Below are 18,393 nucleotides of genomic sequence, written 5' to 3' on the forward strand. Positions count from 1 at the left end.
AGCAGCACGATCTAGCAGAAGATGTTTAGTACGTGAGTCGATGCATGTAAAATCGATAGGTGATGTCTACACGCTTTAAAACATGGCTATTCATACTGCTGCTCTGTTCCTAAGATTTTTAAACATAGCTAATCCTAATGCTGCTCTTAACGACGTAGAGCTAAGGATTGATTACGTGACCGTGACGTCATGACTACGTGCTCTTGTTTGGTAAACATAGCCACGTGCTTTTTTGACAGCTGTCTTCTTGACGGACCCTAACCTCACTTTGAAGGACAATAGAGCGTCGCTAACCTCACTGCTGCCATCTTTACGGCAGTAAACCTCAAGGCTGCCACCTTATGCATGTTATAGCGCGGAATTTAAAATCCAACAGCAGAACGTCGCTAACCTCACTCTTGCCATCTTGATGGGCTTAAACCTTACTGTTGCTACCTTGGTTATACGCTTTTGTGTTAGTTTACTGTTAATCGCTAAGCTGTTCGCATCATCGAAGTTGAGAGTAACAAATGTCTAGTAGATTTAAAGAAGAATCTGTTAGCAGAAGATAAAAGTCCGTCATGGAAAAACCTATTTCTAGGTATATTTGCGAAGAGTGTGGAAAAGCATTTTCCCGAAGCTATCACAGGAGACGTCATGAGATATCATGTAGGACAATTTTTCAATGCAAACATTGTAGAAGAGAGTTCAAGAACGCATACAACGCTCAACGTCATGAAGCCGCGTGTAATGTAGCTTCATCGGAAACAAAATACAAAGAGCTCGACCATATTCCAGCGAACACTGATTTATGTTTAAAAAGTACACCTCTGCGAGAGAGAATTTTAATTCTCCCTTGTTGTCTAGGCCTGCTGCAAGTTCTGTTACTGAGCACAAACTTCAAGATAAAGAGAGGCAAGATCATGATTATGATAATAAGGATAATGATGTTGATCAAAACAGTAGTAAAGGGAAAGTAGAAGAAGAAGAAAATTCATTGCCATTACAGCTTGATGATTTTACTTCATTTCCTAAGCCTACTACACGTTCTGTCGAAGTGCAAACATCTCAAGAAGAGATGCAAGGTAAAGAAGAAGGAAATTTCAACGCTTCATCGCTATCGAAACAAGTTATGTTTGTACCTAGAAACGCTACTGCTGAAGCACGTATTATATCAAAACAAGTCCCTGCACATCAACTGTCTGCATATAGACTCAAAGTTCACAACAAGCCTCTGTTACCCTATGTAGATATAAGCTACTGTAAAGACCCCAACGTACTGGTAAAACGTTTACAACTGCTAAGAGCCTATCATGATGCTGGTTACACACAGTACAAAGAAGATATTTTTCAAATAGAGCATGAATTACGTCGTGTTGGTATTATTAAGTAAGTGCTTACCCTCACCTAAGTCATCCATCTGTAGTATATAGTCGATCGAGTAGCTATATTCGTATAGATTATTTCCCAAAATTCTCCCTTCCTTAGGGTGTTAACTCCGCCTCTAGTTGTAGAGCCGGTCTCAAGCCCGGATAAAGAGAGGAGAGGCACCCTAGCCCTTTAGCCCTTTAGCCCATTAGCCCTTTAGCCCTTTAGCCCTTTAGCCCATTAGCCTTTTTGCCCATTAGCCCTTTAGGCTATTAGCCCTACAAGGAATGTGCGGTAATCTAATCTTCTTAGAACAAAGGTATCCCCTGACATGTTGTATTGAGTACAGTGTTCTGTTCTACTTATTTAGTGTTCTAAACACTTCAATCAATGTTCCGATCACATGATAAAGTTAACAGCATAGAGTGCAGTGTTCGATTCTAGTCTTGTTATGTTTCTTTAGTGATTTGCAAGTCTAAACATGCATAATGACGTCATCACTGCAGCACGTGCTTACTCTAGCTATCCCGATGCAGGTTTATGCCTTGACATAAGAGGAGGCCTTAACAGCTTATGTATAGCCGCTATTGTTTAAAAGGTAGCTGCTGTTAAGAAAAAGCACGTAGAATTTCTCAAATTACATTTCAAAGGTATGAGGTTTAGTGAAGTAAAGATACCTGCACGATGCAAAGCTAGCTTTCTTCATCAGAGCAGCCACCATCTTGTGTGAGCACCTCTAGACCGTATCATAAGGAGCTGTGTATAGTCACCGTCTTGTCGCTGCTACCTTGCGCAAGCACCCCTAGGGCGTCTCATAAGAGCAGCAGCCATCTTGTGCAAGCGCTCTTAAGCTGCCTCATAAGAAGCTATGTATAGCCCCATCTTGTAGAATTAGATAGCTGCCAATTCCAAAGGGCCTAAGTAGAGATCGAACCGTCGATCTCATCATTAGACTATGTTTTTTTCTTGTTCCTGATACTGCAAACCTAGGTATCAGGTTTTGCTCTACGATGCACCGTTTTCGAGATATTTAACATTTTGCATTTAAGCCCCAAATTTAATTAATCGAACCTGCACGGCACGTTATACTCTCTATCATAGCTAAACCTGATCATGTTACGAATACTTGCTTCAATACAAGCTAAAACAGAGCGAATGCCAAAGATCCTAATTAGGAACCGAACCGTTGATCTCATCATTAGACTATGTTTTACTTGTTCCCCATACTGCGAACCGAGGTATTGGGTAGAAAAATTTTGTCCGTTTGCTCTACGATGCACCGTTTTCGAGATATTTAACATTATGCATTTAAGTCCCAAATTTACTGAATCGAACTAGCACGACACGTTAGCCTCTAAGCTAAGAGCAGCAGCCATCTTGCGCAAGCACCCTTAAGGCGTCTCATAAGGAGACGTGTATAGCCGCCATCTTGTGTCCGCCATCTTGCGCAAGCATCCTTAGGGCGTCTCAAGCCATCTTGTGCAAGGACACTTAAGCCGTCCCATAAGAGCAGTCGCTATCTTGAGCAAGCATCCCTAGGGCATCTCATAAGGAGCCATGTATAACTACCATCTTGAGCAAGCATCCCAAGGGCGTCTCATAAGAACCTGTGTATAGCAGCCATCTTGAGTAAGCACCCTTAAGGAGTCATGTATAGCCGCCATCTTATGCAATTAGCGTCGAGAGAGGGCCGCTGTAGAATTTCTCTTTTTAATTTATCCACCACCACATTTCAAAGGTATCTAGCTAAAGATGGCAGCACTGCGGATGACAGGTGACGAATTTACATCTACTACGATAAAGAGGGCAGCACGGTGCCCTCTGGATTAAAGATGGTGGATGACAGCTGTCAAAAAAGCACGTGGCTATGTTTACCAAACAAGAGCACGTAGAATTTGCCACCACCACATTTCAAACTAAAGAGGGCAGCACTATGCTCTGTTGATTAAAGATGGCGGATGGTAGCTGTCATAAAAGCATGTGAGTTTGTTTCCAAACAAGAGCACGTGGAATTTTTCAATTTGCCGCCACCACATTTCAAAGGTATCTAGCTAAAATGGCAGCACGGTACTCTCTTGATTAAAGATGGTGGATGATAGCTAGCAGAACTTTTCAAATTGCCCGCTACTACGTGCTTAAGGTAGTAGCCATAAAGAGGGCAGCACGGTGTTCTGTGGATTAAAGATGGCGGATGACAGGTGATGAAATTGCCCGCATGATAGCAGCACGGTGCTCTGTTGATTAAAGATGGCGGATGACAGCTGCACATGGCTTTGTTTCCAAACAAGAGCACGTGGAATTTGCCGCCACCACATTTCAAACTAAAGGGGGCAGCACTGTGCTCTATAGATTAAAGATGGCAGATGACAGCTGTCAAAAAAGCACGTGAGTTTGTTTCCAAACAAGAGCACGTGGAATTTTTCAATTTGCCGCCACCACATAGAGGGCAGCACGGTGCTCTCTTGATTAAAAAAGGCTGCTGTCACGTGGAATTGTCTGCCACCACAGGTATCTAGCTAAAGAGGGCAGCACTGAGGTTTGCGATGCAAGATGGCTGCTGTCAAAAAGCATTTTTCAAATTATCCGCCACCACATTTCAAAGGTAAGTAGCTAAAGAGGGCAGCACTGTGCTCTATAGATTAAAGATGGCGGGTGATAGCTGTCAAAAAGCACGTAGATTTGTTTATCTCGCGCTAGTGAAGTTAAGTTGGTAGCACTAAGGTTTAGGCCCGCCAAGATGGCAGCACTGCCGATGACAGGTGACGAATTTTACATCTAAAGAGGGCAGCACAGCGCTCTGTAGTTTAAATATGGCGGATGACAGCTGTCAAAAAGCACGTGGCTTTGTTTATCTCCAGCTAGTTAGGTTAAGTTGGTACCAAGGAGGTTTATTCCCGTCACGATGGCAGTACTGAGGTTAGCGATGCGTTGTTGTCGATGACAGCTGTCAAAAAGCACGTGGCTTTGTTTACAAATCTATCAAAAAAAGCACGTAGCTGTCAAAAAACACGTGGCTTTGTTTACCTCGCGCTAGTGAGGTTAAGTTGGCACTACTGAGGTTCAGGCCCGTCAAGATGGCAGTACTGAGGTTAGCGATGCGTTGTTGTCTGTCAAAAAGCAAATGGCTGTCAAAAAACACGTGGGTTTGTTTACCTCCTGCTAGTTAGGTTAAGTTGGCACTAGTGAGGTTTAGGCCCGTCAAGATGGCAGCAGTGAGGTTAGCGATGCGTTGTTGTCGATGACAGCTGTCAAAAAGCACGTGGCTTTGTTTACAAATTCAAATCTCCCGCCAAAATTCAAATTTCCCGCCAAAAATTCAAATTTCATGCCAGAATTCAAATTTCCCGCGCCGCGGGCGGCGGAGGAGGCGGCAGAATCCCTGTATTATACTACTCCCTCCGTTCATTTATTTTTTTGCAAATAAGTTATTTTATTTTTTAATTTAACAATTTCGCCCCGTAAAGAATGGCTAAGGAGCGCGATTGTACTTATTGTGGTTGTGGTGAGGCATTGAGGTGTATGAGGGAGGAGTTGGAAAGTTTGAGGGAGATAATTAGGATTCTCACAGAAGACGGGAAAGAAGATAGGACTCCCTCAAACAATGTATAGGTTACAGTAGGTGTACAAGAGGGAGGGGAAGGAAAGGGAGGAGTTGAAGAAACAGGTGGTCTAATGTTCTAAGGGGAAGGAGATTGCAGGCCAAGGGCTCTATTCAGGATCAGAATTCAGGACACGTGTCTGTGCGAAATCGGTACGAGTCACTCCAGGTAGAACAACAGAGGGAAGATGAGGGACAGGGAACTGTTGCTGAGATGCGTGGAAGTAGGAGGAAGGGAAAAGGTAGGAAAGGGAAATGTAGAGTAGATAGGAAAAGACAGGTGGAAGAGGGTCATGGGAAGGAGAAAAGGGAGGAGGTAGTAGCTTCTGCAGCTATCAGGAAAGATAGGGCTGACCAGAAGGGGAGGGGATCAAATGAGGTGGGTAGGGTTGAGGCTCTGGTCATGGGGGATTCCATCGTTAGACACGTGGGGAAAGTGTGTGGAGGAAAGGGAACCAGGGTAGAATGTTATCCAGGAATTAGGTTGAGGCAGATATTGAGGAAAGTAGAAGAGAGGGAGGAGGGGAAGGAGAAGGTGGTAGTGTTTCACGTTGGTACCAACAACGTAAGGCAAGCTGATATAAGTACCAACATAGTTGGAGATGTGTGGGATCTGGTAAATGCAGCACGGGTGAAGTTTAAGAAAGCGGAAATTGTTATTAGTGGAATATTGTTTAGGAGGGATACTGACTGGAGGGTGATCGGGGATTTAAATGAGACTATGGAGTGGGTATGTGGGAAACTGGGAGTGAAATTTCTAGATCCCAATGGGTGGGTAGGAGATAGGGATCTGCGCTCGAACGCCTTCATTTAAACCGCAGTGATACGTATAAGTTAGGAAATTTGTTTGGAAGGGTAATAGGGAGGTACATTCAGGGAAACGGGATGGCCTAGGGAGCGGTGATAAGGGAACAGGGAACTGGAAATCAAGTAGGGATGACATAAAATTTTTAGTGTTGAACTCTAGAAGTATTGTAAAGAAAGGAATAGAATTAAGTAATTTAATAGATATATATTTACCACATATTGTAATAGGAGTTGAATCATGGCTGGGAAATGATACAATGGATGCAGAAATTTTCTCACGGTACTGGAGTGTGTATCCTAGAGATAGGATAGGAAAGGTGGGAGGGGGAGTTTTCATTCTGGTGAAAGAAGAATTTGTAAGCTACGATAAAGTTAAAGATGAGACACATAAAATTGTAGGTGTAAGGCTCATTTCTAAAGATAATAGGCAACTTGATATATTTGTGTACAGATCGGGAAAGGGTAGCACTGATGCGGATTCGGAATTATTTGATAGGATAGTCAGCTATGTAGGAAACGACATGAAAAGAAATGTGATTGTAGCGGGAGATCTGAATTTGCCAGATGTCAATTGGGAAGGAAATGCGAACGACAGGAAGCATGACCAACAAATGGCAAATAAGTTAATATGGGAAGGACAGATGATTCAGAAAGTGATGGAACCAACCAGAGGGAAAAATATTTTGGATGTGGTGCTGATAAAATCAGATGAGCTCTATAGGGAAACTGAAGTAATAGATGGTATTAGTGATCATGAAGCTGTATTTGTGGTAGTTAAAAATAAATATGATAGAAAGGAAGGTCTTAAAAGGAGGACTGTTAGGCAGTACCATAAGGCTGATAAAGCAGGTATGAGGCAGTTTCTAAAAAGTAACTATGATCGGTGGAAAACGGTAAATAAAAATGTATACAGACTCTGGGATGGGTTTAAAGAAATTGTTGAGGAATGCGAAAACAGGTTTGTACCTTTAAGGGTGGTAAGGAATGGTAAAGGCCCACCTTATTATAATAGAGAAATAAAGAGACTACGAAGGAGGTGCAGACTGGAAAGAAATAGAGTTAGAAATGGCTGTGGAAGTAAGGAGAAATTGAAGGAACTTACTAGAAAATTGAATCTAGCAAAGAAGGCAGCTAAGGATAACATGATGGCAAGCATAATTGGCTGTCATACAAATTTTAGTGAAAATGGAAGAGTATGTATAGGTATTTTAAGGCAGAAACAGGTTCCAAGAAGGACATTCCAGGAATAATTAATGAACAAGGGGAGTGTGTATGTGAGGATCTTCAAGAGACAGAAGTATTCAGTCAGCAGTATGTAAAGATTGTTGGTTACAAGGATAATGTCGAGATAGAGGAAGAGACTAAGGCCAAAGAAGTGATAAAATTTACATATGATAACAATGACATTTACAGTAAGATACAAAAGTTGAAAACTAGAAAAGCTGCTGGAATTGACCAGATTTCTGGGGATGTACTAAAGACAATGGGTTGGGATATAGTACCATATCTGAGGTACTTATTTGATTATTGTTTGGCCGAAGGAGCTATACCAGATGAATGGAGAGTTGCTATAGTAGCCCCTGTGTATAAAGGAAAGGGTGATAGACATAAAGCTGAAAATTACAGGCCAGTAAGTTTGACATGCATTGTATGTAAGCTTTGGGAAGGCATTCTTTCTGATTATATTAGACATGTTTGTGAAATTAATAACTGGTTCGATAGAAGGCAATTCGGTTTTAGGAAAGGTTATTCCACTGAAGCTCAGCTTGTACGATTCCAGCAAGATATAGCAGATATCTTGGATTCTGGAGGTCAAATGGACTGTATCGCGATTGACATGTCTAAAGCATTTGATAGGGTGGATCATGGGAGACTACTGGCAAAAATGAGTGCAATTGGACTAGACAAAAGAGTGACTGAATGGGTTGCTATATTTCTAGAAAATAGATCTCAGAGAGTTAGAGTAGGTGAAGCTTTGTCTGACCCTGTAATAGTTGAGAGGGGAGTTCCTCAGGGCAGTGTTATCGGACCTTTATGTTTTCTTATATATATAAATGGAATGAGTAAAGGAGTGGAATCGGAGGTAAGGCTTTTTGCGGATGATGTCATTCTCTATAGAGTGGTAAATAAGTTACAAGATTGTGAGCAACTGCAACGTGACCTCGAAAATATTGTGAGATGGACAGCAGGCAATGGTATGTTGATAAACCTGGCTAAAAGTCAGGTTGTGAGTTTCACAAATATGAAAAGTCCTCTCAGTTTTAATTACTGCGCTGATGGGGTGAAAGTTCCTTGTGGGGATCATTGTAAGTATCTAGGTGTTAATATAAGGAAAGATCTTCATTGGGGTAATCACATAAATGGGATTGTAAATAAAGGGTACCGATGTCTGCACATGGTTATGAGGGTGTTTAGGGGTTGTAGTAAGGATGTAAAGGAGAGTGCATATAAGTCTCTGGTAAGACCCCAACTGGAGTATGGTTCCAGTGTATGGGACCCTCACCAGGATTACCTGATTCAAGAACTGGAAAAAATCCAAAGAAAAGCAGCTCGATTTGGTCTGGGTGACTTCCGGCAAAGAGTAGCGTTACAAAAATGTTGCAATGTTTGGGTTGGGAAGAATTGAGAGAAAGAAGATGAGCTGCTCGACTAAGTGGTATGTTCCGAGCTGTCAGCGGAGAGATGGCGTGGAAGGACATTAGTAGACGAATACGTTTGAATGGCGTCTTTATAAGTAGAACAGATCACAATATGAAGATAAAGTTGGAATTCAAGAGGACAAACTGGGTAAATATTCATTTATAGGAAGGGGAGTTAGGGATTGGAATAACTTACCAAGGGAGATGTTCAATAAATTTCCAATTTCTTTGAAATCATTTCGGAAAAGTCTAGGAAAGCAACAGATAGGGTATCTGCCACCTGGGCGACTGCCCTAAATGCAGATCAGTATTGATTGATTGATTTGACAGCTGGTTATCCGCCATCCTTAATCAACAGAGCATCGTGCTGCCCTCCTTAGCTAATTACCGTTCAGGCGGGCAATTAAAAAAATTCTATTTGACAAGCTGCCATCTTTAATCTACAGAGCACCGTGCTGCTACCTTGCGGGCAGTTTCTACGTAACAGCTGTCATCCACCATCTTGCATCGCTAACCTTTGTGCTGCCCTCTTTAGCTACTTACCTTTGAGGCGGACAATTTGAAACATGCTATTGGACAGCAGCTTTCTTTGAGCACCGTGCTGCCGTCTTTAGCTACATACCTTTGAAATGCGGTGGCGGAAAATTTGAAAAATTATATTTGACAAGTTGTCATCTTTAATCAACAAAGCATCGTGCCGCAATCTTCAGGTACATACATTTAACATGTGGTAGTGGATAATTTGAAAAATTCCGTCAGCTGTTATCTGCCATCTTGCATCGCTTACATCAGTGCTGCTATCTTTACGGTACTAAACCTTATCGTGGTGGCGGTGGTGGGAAATTTAAAATCTACATGCTTTTTTTGACAGCTGACATCCGCCATCTTTAATCATGAGAGAACCGTGCTGGTATCTTGCGGGTAAATCCGTCTACAGTCATCTGCCATCTTTAATCAACAAAGCATCGCACTGCTATTTTTAGCTACATACATTTAACATGTGGTGGCGGATAATTAGAAAAAACTTCCGTTAGCCATCATCCGCCATCTTTATTCAACAGAGCATCGTGCTGCTATCTCTAGCTACATACAATTAACATGTGGTGGCGGCAATTTGAAATTCTATCTAGATGCCATCTTTAATCAACAGAGCACCGTGCTGTTATCCCTTTGAATTGTGGTGACGGATAATTTGAAATTCAGTTAGCTATCATCATTAAACATTAGTGCATTCGCTAACCTAACCTCTCATCTACTATCTTGAAGGAGACTGTAAGACACCTCCTCTACCTCCTGCTCTTCCCCCTCCTCCTCCCCTACTACCTCCGCCTCCTCATCCTCCTCTGTCAAGGCATAGCTTTATCGAACACGCATCGCGAAGGCAAGAGTGTGCAGCGATAACATTATTATGCATGTTTAGGCTTGCGGATAACGAAAGAAACATAACAAGACTAAAATCGATGTTGTTATCTTCAACCTGTGATTAGAACATTGATAGATGTGTTCAGATCACTAAACAAGTGATCAAGACTAGAATCGAACACGGTACTCGATACAACATGTGTTTAGAACATGCCAGGGGATACCTTTGTTCTGAGAAAATCAGATTGAAACATAACAAGACTAGAATCGATGCCGTTAACTTCAACATGTGACTAGAACATTGATTGATGCGTTCAGGTCACGAAACAAGTGATCAAGGCTAGAATCGAACACGGTACTCGATACAACATGTCAGGGGATACCTTTGTTCTAATAAAATAAGATTGAAACATGACCAGAATCGATGCCGTTAGCTTCAACATGTAACTAGAACATTGATTGATGAGTTCAGATCGCTAAACAAGTGATCAAGACTAGAATCGAACACGGTACTCGATACAACATTTCAGGGTAAATCTTTGTTCTAAGAAGATCAGATTGAAGCCTAGCAAGACTAAAATCGATGCCGTTAACTTCAACATGTGATTAGAACATTAAATCAGATTGAAACAAAACAAGACTAGAATCGAACACTGCACTCGATGTTGTTAATCTCAACATGTGATCAGAACATTAATTGATGTGTTCAGATCACTAAACAAGTAGAACTGAACACTGTACTCGATACAACATGTCAGGGAATACCTTTGTTGTAAGAAGATCAGATTGAAACATAACAAGGCTTGAATCGAACACTTTACTCGATGTCCTTAACTTCAACATGTGATTAAAACATTGTTTGGTGTGTTCAGAACACTACATAAGTAGAATCGAACGTTGTAATTAATACAACATGTTAGGGGATACCTTTGTTCTAAGAAGATCAGATTGAAACGTAACAAGACTAGAATTGAACACTGTACTCAATACAATACGTCAGGGGATAACTTTGTTTTAACAAGATCAAATTGAAACATAAGAAGACTAGAATCGAACACTGCACTCGATGTCGTTAACCTTAACATGTGATCAGAACATTGATTGATGTGTTCAGATCACTGAACAACTAGAATCGAACACTGTTCTCGATCTTGTTAACTTCAACATGTGATTAGAACATTGTCTGATGTGTTCAGATCACTAAACAACTAGAATTGAACACTGTACTCAATACAACACGTCAGGGGATAACAAGACACATAACAAGATAACAAGAAACATAACAAGACTAGAATCGAACACTGCGCTCGATACAACATGTGATCAGAACATTGATTGATGTGTTCAGATCACTAAACAAGTAGAACCGAACACTGTACTCGATACAACATGTCAGGCGATACCTTTGTTCGAAGAAAATTAGATTGAAACATAACAAGACTAGAATCGAACACTACACTCGATGTCGTTAACCTTAACACTGTACTCGATACAACATGTTAGGGGATACCTTTGTTCTGAGAACATTAGATTGAAACACAGCAAGACTAGAATCGACCACTGTACTCGATACAACATGTGATTAGAATATTGTTTGATGTGTTCAGAGCAAAAGTACAACATCAATGATTTACCTAGTTTAAAAATAAATAAAACACACTGTGCACATATCGCGTAGCTATCTAGCTTAGTAAACGATACAACTTTAATGATTTGCCTAGTATGAAAATCAAAGCACACTGTGAACATATCGCATAGCTAACTCGGCAACACTTCAAATGATTTGCTTAGTACGAAAATAAAAAATTCATACCGCGTAGCTAACTCGTTCACCGCACTGCTAAGACGCTTAGTAATTGCAAATACACTGATATATGAGTAGTATAATTGGACAGTTCGGCCGCCTCCTCCTCCCGCGGGAAATTTGCATTTTGGCGGGAAATTTGAATTTTGGCGCGAGATTTGTATTTGTAAACAAAACCACGTGTTTTTTGACAGCCGAATGCTTTTTGACAGACAGCAACGTATCACTAACCTCAGTACTGCTATCTTGACGGGCCTAAACCTCAGTAGTACCAACTTAACCTAACTAGCGCGAGATAAACAAAGCCACGTGCATTTTTGACAGTTGTCATCCGCCATCTTTAAACTACAGAGCACCGTGCTGCCCTCTTTATCACAGTAGCTGCAAATTCGTCACCTGTCATCGGCAGTGCTGCCACCTTGGTGGGCCTAAACCTTAGTGCTACCAACTTATCCTCACTAGGGCGAGATAAACAAATCCACGTGCTATTTTTGACAGCTGTCATCCGCCATCTTTATTCCATAGAGCACAGTGCTGCCCTTTTTAGCTACTTACCTTTGAAATGTGGTGGCGGATAATTTGAAAAATGCTTTTTGACAGCAGCCATCTTTGAGCACAGTGCTGCCCTCTTTAGCTAGATAACCTTGAAATGTGGTGGCAGACAATTCCACGTAACAGCAGCCATCTTTGAGCACAGTGCTGCCCTCTTTGTGGTTTCGGTAAGTTCCACGTGCTCATGTTTGCAAACAAACTCACGTGCTTTTTTCTGACAGCTGTCATCCGCCATCTTGCATCACAAACCTCAGTGCTGCACTCTTTAGCTAGATACGTTTGAAATGTGGTGGCGGCAATTTGAAAAATTCTACATTCTCTTGTTTGGAAACAAACCTATGCGCTTTTATGACAGCTATCATCCGCCATCTTTAATCTAAAGAGCACCGTGCTGCCCTCTTTGGCTACTTACCTATGAAATGTGGTGGCGGTAAATTCTACGTGCTTTACAAAGCCATGTGCTTTTCTGACAGCTGTCAACCGCCATCTTTAATCCAGAGAGATCAGTGCTGCACTCTTTATTTGAAATGTGGTGGCAGCAAATTCCACGTGTTCTTGTTTGGAAACAAATCAACGTGCTTTTTTGACAGCTGTCATCCGCCATCTTTAATCTAGAGAGCACCGTCCTCCCCTCTTTGGCTACTTACCTATGAAATGTGGTGGCGGTAAATTCTACGTGCTTTACAAAGCCATGTGCTTTTCTGACAGCTGTCATCCGCCATCTTTAATCAACAGAGCACCGTGCTGCACTTTTTAGTTGAAATGTGGTGGAGGTAAATTCCACGTACTCTTGTTTGGAAACAAATTATATGTTCCCTTCAGCTGTCATCCACCATCTTTAATCAAGAGAGCACCGTGCTGCCCTCTTTGTGGTGGCGGATAATTTGAAAAATTATTTTTGACCAGCAGCCATCTTTAATCCAGAGAGAACAGTGCTGCCCTCTTTAGCTACTTACCTTTGAGGCGGTTAATTTGAAAAATTATATTTGACAAGCTGTCATCTTTAATGAAAAGAACAACGTACTGCTGTCTTGCGGGTAATTTTTACGTCAGAGCTGTCATCCACCATCTTGCATTGCTAACCTTAGTGCTGCCCTCTTTAGCTACTTACCTTTGAGGCGGACTATTTGAAAAAAAATCTATTTGACAAGCTGTCACCCACCATCTTGCATCGCAAACCTCTGTGCTGCACTCTTTAGTTGAAATGTGGTAGCGGATAATTTGAAAAAATTCTTTTTTTGACAAGCAGCCATCTTTGAGCACCGTGCTGCTATCTTTATCGTTGTAGCGAGAAATTTAAAATCTAGATGTTTTTTCTAACAGTTGTCATCCGCCATATTTAATCTAGAGAGCACCGTGCTGCCCTCTTTGTGGTGGTGGTAAATTCCACGTGCTTTACAAACCCACGTGCTTTTTGTCATCCGCCATCTTTAAACAAGAGAGCGCAGTGCCGCACTCTATGTAGTAGCGGATAATTTGAAAAAATTCCTTTGACAAACAGCTATCATTATTCAACACAGTTACCGCTATCTTACATCGCTTACCTCGGCGCTGCACTCTTTAGTTGTAATGTGGTGGCGGTAAATTCGAACAAGTTTAATCATACATCGGGGGAGCTAGAGTAAGCACGTGCTGCAGTGATGACGTCATCATGCATGTTTAGACTTGCCCGTTTTCTTAAGAGTAAGTCGGTGTAAAGGAATGCAATAAGTATGCATCATAAAAACAAGAGTTTGCATGTGCTGCAGTGATGACGTTATTGTGCACGTTTAAACCCGTTCGTTGACTAAAGGCTTTAGTCTTCGAGAAACAGTGATAGAGAGTGGAGTGCAAACATGACGAAAACATTAATAGTTGATGTGTTTTGGGCACCAAAAAATTGTTAGTTTAGTATTTAGCCCACCGTTCCTTTACTGTTTGCAAACAGATGAAGATAAAAAGCAGACTCAGTGGATTGAAAACAATTTAATTTTGAAGTGGGAAGAAAAAGGAATACCTTATCGTTTTCTACCTTTACTGATGAATGCACATTTGTTCTTTTAAAGGGTTGCGAAAAGAAAGAATGGTTGCGTGATTTCCTACCATCATCGTATGGAATTATCGACATGCATGAATTGGGGTGCCCATCATTTAAAACTCCTCCGAAAGAGCATAGTAGAGAAACAAGTAAACAGTCTTTACAACATGTATGCATGCTCTTTGATTGGTTGTGTTGCAGTGCATGCCGGGAAGTGAACAACATATGCAAACTGCAGTGTCGAAATAACCTTAGTGTAAAAGAAACATTTGTAGAGTAAGGACATCATGTCATTTCTAACAGATACTAAGTGTAACGCAGTTGAAAAGGCGATCGTAAAGTTTTATGCATGCAAAAAGAAACTAAACACTTTTACTGAAGAAGAGTTAAATGCATTACCAAAGGCATTTTTGGTTAATGTAGCTGCGAATGCTGTAAAGAAGATTTGGGATAAGGTGCCTCGTGAGTGGACTCAAGATCCAGTTTTGTCAGAGCTTCAAACGTGTAGTTTACATCATGAACACGTGAGTTTAGGTAGAAGACCTTCCGTGAGACAGTGCCGTACATGTCAACTAATTAAACTGTATCACGGACCTAAAACTAACGAGTTGTCTTCGCTTATAAACACTTATCATGGCTGCGGAGAGAGTAAACAAGGAAAGGTGAAGAAACGTGCTGGGAAAAAGATGAGGAAGCATATTGGGCGTGGACTCATCAATAGAGTGATTGATCTTCTTTTCTTTGTGCTTCATCTCCCCTGCGGCTCTAGAACACGTTCGCCTGACACGTAGTTACATGCTGCCTGCATAGAGTATGTCGTGTAGCTGTTAAAATCTGCTTCGTAAAGTTATGCTGAGTGTGTGTGTTATTACCTAGTGCTTTAGCTGCTCAGAAGATAGCAGCACTTGTCGTTGTTGGTGCAATAAAACGAAAACTGAGTGACAAAGGCCGTAAAATAAACAAAGGATAACAATGTATATATATTCTAAAAAAAATATGAATTGTCAAAACATATTACAGGTGTTGTTTAATCCTACAGCATGTCCTAGTGTCTTAGAAGAAAGGAAACGTAGAGAATTAATAGAAAACACACATAAGATTTAAAGTACATCCTCTTTATTAATGCATGTATTAAAGCTGTTATTAAAACCAAGCCATTTAACATACAGTTTATTGCCGACGTCGAATAACACGTTCAACTAAATAGTGATCAGGATATTTTGTTTTCTGCAGTTCTTCGATGTAGAATCCTCCTTCAACAGGCTGTCCTCTGAGATCGCGAAGTAAATACGTAACTCGATTAGTAAGCTTAACACTTCCGATTTGAAAAATTTCAGTGCTTCAGTTAGGTGTGTATCCTTTTGTAAAGATTGACTTGTGTTTGCTGATGCGAACAAAATCACCTTCTTTAAAGCGATGGCGACATGGATCAGCTGTTTTAATTACAAGATGAATAGCATTTGTACGAGGTGTATTCTTTGTAACAAGACGTGGCTTTGTTCCGATAGTGCGATGAGGTGTATCGTTGTAGGTAGGTAAAAGTCTAGGTAGCAGATCAATCCAACGATATGAACCTTGCGCTGTAAATTCTCGCCACGTCATTGTTCTGAGTGTACGATTAAACACTACAACACTTGCTTTGAGATTGCTGAACGTAGAGTAGTGTTGAATGCCAAGTAACTTGAGGTAGGAAGAAAAATTCTTGTTGTAAAACTCTTTACCTTGATCAGTTTGAGGAAGCCTTGGGCAGCGTTTCGATTCTTCAACAATATGTTTAAATGCTTCTTTAACTTGAGCTGCTGTTTTAGAACGCACGGGTTGTGCAAAAGCAAACTCCTAGTACACATCGATAACAGTAAGTAGAGACTTATACCCCTTATTACTAGAGGCATATGGAATCATTTCTATTAAGTCTGCTTGCCAGAGTACATCTTTTCCTCGTGTAATAACGCGTCTGCGACAGTATGTGCGACGTGCTGGTTTATGTAACTCATGTGCGATGTATCCCTTACAGGTGAGATCTTCTCTTGACGATCCATTACAAAATAATACCGGCATAACGTAGTTCTCTTTCTATTTCTAGAATTTCTGATCCGTGACCAGTGTGACCAGTCTCTTGCGATGCTCTTAAAAGTTGTAATCGTTCAACGAGTAAGTTTGGGTCATTTCAGTACCTTACATCCACATACGGCAACAAAGGCTTGGAGATAACATCAAGACTACGTGCAGTCGGAAACAGCTTAGAAATAAACTCACGATACTTGTAACTCTTATTCGCATTTACAGCTTCTGTTCTCTTGTAATTACGTCGTGTTGCGTCAGTAGCAAAAAGTATTGCTTTTTGTTTTTGAAGATCATCTTGTAAAATTATATCCTTGTCAGGTATTCGTGAGAAAAGAAGTTCTAAAAGTCCTTTCGTAGGTTTATAGGTAACACCTTTTACAATGAGTTTGTTGTTATTAATCTTAACATTTGAATTTCCTATCCGAAAACAGTCATCTTCGTAGCGAATACCGTAGGTAGTGTCAGTTTGTCCTGTAAAAGTTTTTCTATATAAGGTGCAAAGAGAGATCCATAGGTGATGTATCATTTTCTTCTTCTTTTTCTTCCTTATCTTCCTCTTCCTCTTCTTGATCTACATCCTGCTTCTTCTCTTCCTTATCTTGTTCATGCTTTTCTTCTTCTTCATGCTTCTCTTTATGATATGATGTTTGGTTAGAAGCAAAACTTGAAGTAGACTGCGGTAATGAAGTAGAATTAAAAATTTCTTTGAAAGGTGCACTTAGTTGCGTTTTTAAGAATAAATCCGTGTCTGCTTGAATACGTTTAAGCTCCTTAAATTTCCGTCGAATATTGTTTCGAGCTTGGATGATATGTTTTGTGATCTCCTTGCTAGATGTTAACATGATGATGGTTTTTAATCAAGTAGTTACTGTAATTCTGTGTTAATGCATATAAAATGATCGAAACCCATGCGATATCGTCCATGCTGAACATCACTTTCTTTATCAATAACTAAAAAGCTGTAACGGTGTAATGACCAACATTTAGCACACATACGTTTAAAGTCATCGAATGTCATAACAGTGTTAACATGATCGTTACACACATGTCGCATGTTTGCGCTCATCTTGCCGAAAAAGCACAATAACATTTGCGTTGTCGCTTATCAACTTCTTAGGCACACGAGAATAGGTTTGGCACAAATATATGCAATCAACATATTTATGCTGACCCATACTAAAGAATGCACGAATAACGTTTTGCTGTTCTGTTGCGACATCATAAAAGATCATAAGAGAATTAGGAAGCACATCGTCTGGTGATGGTACTTGCTCATGCGAATTAAATTTCAAATATCTTATTCCATCTTTAACTAGATCGTGCATTACAGTTTGTAGAATAGTATACAGCGGCTGATAGAGTGACTTCGCGAAAATGTAAATATTCTCGAAACGTACACCATTCACAGAAGTAATAAGTATGAGTAAAAGATTTGTTTTCGCGCATCCCAACGGACCTGATATAATACATCGAACAGTAAAAGGAAACAACGTTCCGTGACGTTTTCTGGTAGTTGTACTAGAACTAGGTAAGAAATGTGGTACAATGTCGGTAACAGGTAGTGTGTCTTGCTGCTTTATAATCTTCATGATAACTGAATCATAAAGTACGTAATAGTAATATATATATTAAACGAAACAAGAGGCAACGGTTAGTTTATGATTTGCTCTTGACTAGTAATGTCGTGTCCAGCATGGTGAAACAACGTAATCCAAACGACATGAAGAAGAAGAAGAAGAAAGTAAAAACTGTTGGATGGAAAGATGTTATAAAGGCTGCGCAAAAAGCTATTCGAGGGGTATACAATCATCGTGTAGCTATTACTAAGGCGTTACGCGCAGCAAGAGCGAGAATTTCTCCAAAGTGCAGAGCAATATTTAGTAAACGTGCACGAATTATTCCCGAACCAAAAGGAGGAGGATTTATTCCTGCGCTGTTTGCTGGCTTAGCAGCTTTAGCGTCATTGCTAGGTGGTGCTAGTGCTGTAGCGAGAACTGTCAAAGCTGTAGAAGAAGCGAAACAACAGTTGAAAGAGAGTGAACGTCATAACAAGACGATGGAGGCAATTGCGTTACGAGGCAAAGGTGTGAACATGAAGCTAGCGCCATACAAGAAAGGGCTTGGTATCTACATTTCTCCAAAAAACGTCTACTGAATGCACTGCCATTTCGAGCTCTAACGCATGATGAAGATTTTACGTTTG

The sequence above is a fragment of the Anabrus simplex genome, chromosome 1 (assembly GCF_040414725.1).
Source record: "Anabrus simplex isolate iqAnaSimp1 chromosome 1, ASM4041472v1, whole genome shotgun sequence".
NCBI lineage: Eukaryota > Metazoa > Arthropoda > Insecta > Orthoptera > Tettigoniidae > Anabrus > Anabrus simplex.